Consider the following 6,340-nt stretch of genomic DNA (forward strand, 5'->3'; position numbering starts at 1 on the left):
AGCACTTATTTTTTAAAAAATTTTTTATATTATTTAGTTAGGCCTTTTAAAATATGAATTGATTGTAATACTGTCAACTTACAAGTACCAATCTACATCGTAATGTGATCAAACGTATATATTGTAATAGAATCTATTAACCTCAAAAGGCAATTAATAATATTATAAATTGTATACAAATACATTGTTTGTATGTTAATTAATTGATGTATTTATATTGATTTGTAAAAAGTATATTTTAACTGATTGAGGTAAAAAGTATATTTTAACTGATTGAGGTAAATTGATTCTTTTACATCTTATATATTAATTTTCTACTACTCTCTCATCAGCATTGAAATACATAAATCAATTAAAGAAAAAATAATAGTTGAATCTGGAATGTACACTGCTATTACAACAACTATTTTATTCCTTTCAATTCTGTTCCTAATACGAACTCTTCAAAAATTTCTAAAAAATATGCGCTCGACTATGGGACAGGACTTTTAACCTCTTTGGCATTAAAAAAATATGGAAGATAAATTAAACATTCTAACGTTCTTGCTCTTTTTTTTTTATAAAACTTTATTGAATTTATGGCTAAATGTAGGGGGAAGGCGTTTACGAATTCGGGACTCTCCTTCGTTGACTGAATTTCCAGAAAATTTTAAGCGTTTAATGTCTTTTTACCTTCAGACAAGTATGTAGTCCCTACCTTGTAAAAATTAATAATAATTATTAATTCTTCTATTTTCAAAAGAAAAAATTTAAGGCAAATGTTTTAATGTTGGAGTACGATTTTTGAGATGATAAATCTTTATAAATTAAAAACCCTTTTTTTTTGTAAGAATTCGCTAACCCTAAAATATCATTTTAAGGTTAGCGGATAAACAAATTCCGCTCGTAACCCTCCCTCTCCCCTCCCTACACTCTCCGCTTTCTCCCCCAAGTAGTAATACATTAATTAATATGAATTTTAAAGAAAAATAAGTAAAAACCTAATAATTTTTTTTTAAAATGACTTATAATTATGGAAAAAAAATATTTTGAAAAAAAAATACATTTTTAGAAAATATTTTTTAAAAAAAAGGTTAAAATATAAAATTTATATAACATATCCAAAATATCTGCACCTAAGTGGACCCTTAAGATAACATAATTTATAGGATAAAACTCACCTAATAGTGCCTATCCCTTCCTTGACTACGCCTATGGAATACAATCTAAATATACAGTCTCAACCCACCACGCTTCAATAACCTAATGACCCCCCTCCCACCTTTCCCCCAATGATTACTATAATATTAAATAAATTAATTATAAAATTGAATACTAGCTGTGTATGCAAGATGGCTCCATCCCCTATTTAATAACGGAAACGCATCGTAACCTTTCCGCTAAACCCTGTTGCGTCAATCCCCCTCATTAAGTCGCCCAAAGCCTAAAGTGATTTTGCTATGGCCCCAAGTTAATTTTATATGACTTATATTCTTAAAAAATAAAAAATAAACACAAGTTTTTATGATCGCTCAAATTAGATTAAATGTCAGCAAAACCTCCAAATATTATCATCTTATTCCACTTTTTATAGTTGCTTCAAAAAATATGGTATTTCAAAACATATTTTTATTAATTATCTACGTGTAAAAGGTTAAAGTACAAAAAAAAATATATAATAATATAATTGTATTTTTTTCTTAATAATGATCAAATAAATTTTCTTATGAAAATAGTATACTATTATATCCTATTCAAACTTATATAATTTAGATAATTATAAAAAAAAATTGCAGATCTTGCATAAAAAAAATATTTAAGTTAAATAAAAAATATTTTTATAATAATTTTATAATTTTCCCCCTTTTTTTTTTGAATAATTATTTCCAACATTTAATTACGTTCCCGTTCGGTTAACTCAGTATTTTAGCCAGAAAAATATTGTCCAAGTCTCGAGATTTTGTTAATAGATGTTCAAACCTTTGTGCGAACAAAGTACGTGCATAATAATTTTCCTAATAAAATATTGATTTGAACGAACACTTACCTAAATATTAATATCAGATATAAAATAATACTACTACTACTACATCAACAAATATAAGAGGTTTGTCCTCCTACCCTTCAATATAAATTTATGGGAAACCAAAGGGCGATAATTAAATTAAGCACTCCACATTTTTTAAAATAAGGATAAAAATTATATATTTGTTTTTTTTTAATTTTAATTTCTTAATTTTTTTATTTATTTATTCTTCTTTCATTATCATCAAAAAAAAAATTTTTTTTTATATAAAAATGTCTACCTCAAATAAATTCGATAAAATTTTGTTCATTTCGACGACTTTGAGCTATATCAACATATATTTATCGTTAGCAAAGATTCCATGTACACCGGTGCAAGAAATACAGCTGAAGAAAGATCGAGGAAAAAGTTATCTCCTGAATTGGAACGCGTTTTCGAAATCCGAACGTTATTATGTAGAAATCCACGACATCGCCAATCAATCAAAGCAAGAATTCTTGGTTAAGAAAATATTTTTAAAAGTGTTTATCTTAAAGATATTTTTTATTTGTAGACTTCAGGGAGTAGCGGTAGCTTGTCTATCAGACAAATAAAGAAAGGGGAACATGAAGTAAATATTTTACCATTTAGTCAGGGCATAATATGGTTTCATCGTTGCATTGCCAAAAACTTTACTATAGGTAATATATATATATGTTCATATTTTTTTTTATTATGATTTATATATATGTGTGATTTTTTCCTGGCAATGCGTTATTTTTTCAACTTTAAAACATTTTTTGAAGCGCGTTTTTTTAAAAAAAATTTCAAAATCTGATTTTACCGTAAAATGTATGCCCACATGTTTGGAATAACCTACCTTATGGATTTCAGATAATTTTATTTCATGAACTTTTAAATTTAATATAAATTTATATCAAATTTTTCCATATAATTTTTCTTTATACAAATTATGAATGATAACTCAAAGGTTTAACAGCAAAATTGTCTTACAATTCATGAGATGGGTATTCCGATAAAATAAAAATTTTGAAAAAATTTAATAAGACTGGCTAAAATATATAATATAAAGTTGTAAAAATAGGACATTGCAGGAAAAAAAAAACATTTAAAGTTAACATCATATTATATAATACTACAATTTATCTTTGAATATATTAAAACCCTTTGTCATTTAATTTTTATCAATTTTTTAACCCTAAGAAATGGATTTGAACGAAAATATGAATAGAGAAAGTATGAAAAACATTTGTTTAAAAAAATATTTTATGAGTATTTTTAAATACTAACATTCTTTTTCTTATTTATATATATATATATATCAGAGACCTGCAAGCCAGGCTAAACCCGACTCGGCACATAAGCCCAAATAGGTCCTATGCCCGAACCGGCTTAAAGCCCGACCCGGCTTTAAGCCCGACCCGGGTTTAAGCCCGACCCGGCTTTAAGCCCGACCCGGCTTTAAGCCCGACCCGGGCCACGTAAATGGTTGCAGATCTCTGATATATATATATACTATAAATTAATTTAAAGCTGAAGGCTAAATAAATTCATTGAAAAACAGGTTAAATTAAAGGTATTAAGAAATAGAATACATTTTTTGAGAAGAACCATTAGTCAGTAAAGAATAGCTTAAAACAGTAGATATTATCTTTTTTAGGAATCCTGGAACAGATGATGTCCTGAAAAAAAAAATGTAGAAAATGCCCTAGTGTTAAAAAGACACAGTGACAGACAAAGATGAAAACTACTAATGTTTATTTATAAAAAGATTAATTAAACAATATATTAAATATATCTAAAATTTTAAGTTAAATATAACATTATAAAATAATATGAATTTGAATATAAAATAAAAATGAAATAAGTTGGTAAAAGTCGCTATATATTTTATAAAAGGCCATAAGTAGAAATCGCCATATATTCAAATATTATAATTATTTTTAATTTTATTTAAATTTATATTATAATTTATTTTAGATAATATTATATATAATATTTTATAATTATTATTTAAATTTATTAAAATTAATATTTTAATTTATTTCATTTTATTTTAATTAATCACACACCCTAGCAAAAAATAAAATAAAAATAGACACTGTTATAAAATACCCTTAATTAATTTTTCAAAATCAAACAAGGCTAAATTTATCAGAAATGGAAGACATTTCTATCATTTAGTTGAGAACAATAGTATCTAATGAAGGCCGGTAGTATAATGTCATGCAGGACAGAATTTTCCTTAACAAGTGGAAACACTATACAAAAAAATATGCATGAACATAAAAAGCACCATACATATATATTTCAATTTAGGAATTTATTTTACTAAGTGAGTAATTTTAAATAAATTAAACATGCAAGTTTTTTTTAAGATTGATGTTTTATTTCCAGGGTGTTGTCTAGTATTTATTTCTATTCGTATTGGGATACAAAATCTACGGGGTTTAGGAATCTCTTAATTTTATATCTATATATTTTTTATTCTTGTTACAAATCTGATTTAACCAGTAATGCATTTCAGCATGTATAGAATATCCACATATAAAGCTTGCCATGGATTTTAGAATTAGCGGTTTAGTTTGATATTAGATTTTATTTTATAAGGATTTTGCGTCTAAATTTTATAAAATTCAAAAAATTGGCAAAGAATTTGTCTGTTATATATTTATAGGAATATGTGCTCAAATATATGCTAGTACTAAATCCTAAAAATTTTAAAATGGTCCTCGAGAGATATTTTCCAAATCCCATGGATTCCATATCCAATTATACATGTATATAATTTTTAATACTCGAAATTTAAAAAAAAACTCGTTTTAATTATTTATATTATATGAATTAATTGAATGAATTTTGAATAATATTTTTTTAATTAGAAAAAATATTCACCATTTAATCTTATTCTTTATCAATTTTATTTTTTTCACTTAAAAGTGATGGAATTGAAAGATAAAATGCATAGAGAAAGTATGAAACAATTTTTGTTTTTAAGAATTTTATTAAATATTTTAAACCTAAACATTATTTTTCTTTTTTCTCTTTTCTTTTCTTTTCTTTTCTTTTCTTTTCTTTTCTTTTCTTTCTTTTCTTTTCTTTTCTTTTCTTTTCTTTTCTTTTCTTTTCTTTTCTTTTCTTTTCTTTTCTTTTCTTTTCTTTCTTTTCTTTTCTTTTCTTTTTCTTTTCTTTTCTTTCTTTTCTTTTCTTTTCTTTCTTTTCTTTTCTTTTCTTTTCTTTTCTTTTCTTTTCTTTTCTTTTCTTTTCTTTTCTTTTCTTTTCTTTTCTTTTCTTTTCTTTTCTTTCTTTTCTTTTCTTTTCTTTTCTTTTCTTTTCTTTTCTTTTCTTTTCTTTTCTTTTCTTTTCTTTCTTTTCTTTTCTTTTCTTTTCTTTTCTTTTCTTTTCTTTTCTTTTCTTTTCTTTTCTTTTCTTTTCTTTTATATAATATAAATTTATTGACGAAATCTGAAAGGGTTATTGATTACATTTACACTTTAAAAATAAATACAGGTTAAATTCTCTGAGAAATGCTAAAAACATTTATTTATAATTGTGGTGAACTATAAGTTTAGTATTTTTTTTAACTTATGAAAGTCTGTAGAAACCTAAATAAGACATCTTCCTTCCTATTTTTTCTTAATCCCAGATTTAAATATCCTTATTCATTATAAAAAGAATTATCAACAAGATTATGAATTTTGTTTTAAGATTAAGATAGGTTAAGTGGTCAAGTCCCCAATTTCGGAAACTTCCCTAATTTTTACCCCTCATCATCATTTACTTAGCTTAACACAAACATCTATCTCGAAATCTTTATTCTTCATTTATAAATACAATTGTGTTTAAATTATCAAAAATAACATTAACATAATTAATGAAATATATGTAGATGATCAATCGTTCTGCCATTTCTTGTACAGCTAAAATAATCCTATCTTGCAAAATTTAGAGTTAAACTTCAATGATTTATTTTTTAAGTACTAAAGATACCTTAGTAACAAAAAAAGAGACACTGCACAAGATATCCACTAAATATTAAATGCTGGATGTCTTTTTGAGGGCACAAAATTCTAATTTAAAATTAGAAACTGGAGATTTAATTAAATAATATTATTTCAAAAATTATTAGCATGTCATTTTATTCTTACTCAATTATTTAAAATTTTTTTTTTATATCAACTTTTAGTAATGGACTCGAAAATAAAAAGGCACAAAATAAGTATACCGAAAAAAAAAATATTTTTTTTCAAAAATTATAATATAAATATCTTAAAATATTATGATTATTTCTTATATAATGTCATATGGGATTCGTTTCTTTCTTTCTTTCTTTCT

At 24.6% G+C, this 6,340-nt stretch overlaps 1 long non-coding RNA gene across 1 annotated transcript; it reads left to right on the forward strand.

Moving 5' to 3' along the window:
- The first annotated feature begins 2,360 nt into the window (after positions 1-2,360).
- On the forward strand, positions 2,361-3,838 carry LOC135925152 (uncharacterized). The gene is made up of 3 exons (XR_010571554.1): positions 2,361-2,505; positions 2,559-2,685; positions 3,666-3,838. It is a non-coding gene; the product is annotated as an uncharacterized LOC135925152 (long non-coding RNA).
- Positions 3,839-6,340: the final 2,502 nt, after the last annotated feature.

Source organism: Gordionus sp. m RMFG-2023, chromosome 2 (assembly GCF_954871325.1).
Source record: "Gordionus sp. m RMFG-2023 chromosome 2, tfGorSpeb1-WG-v2, whole genome shotgun sequence".
Taxonomy (NCBI): domain Eukaryota; kingdom Metazoa; phylum Nematomorpha; class Gordioida; order Chordodea; family Parachordodidae; genus Gordionus; species Gordionus sp. m RMFG-2023.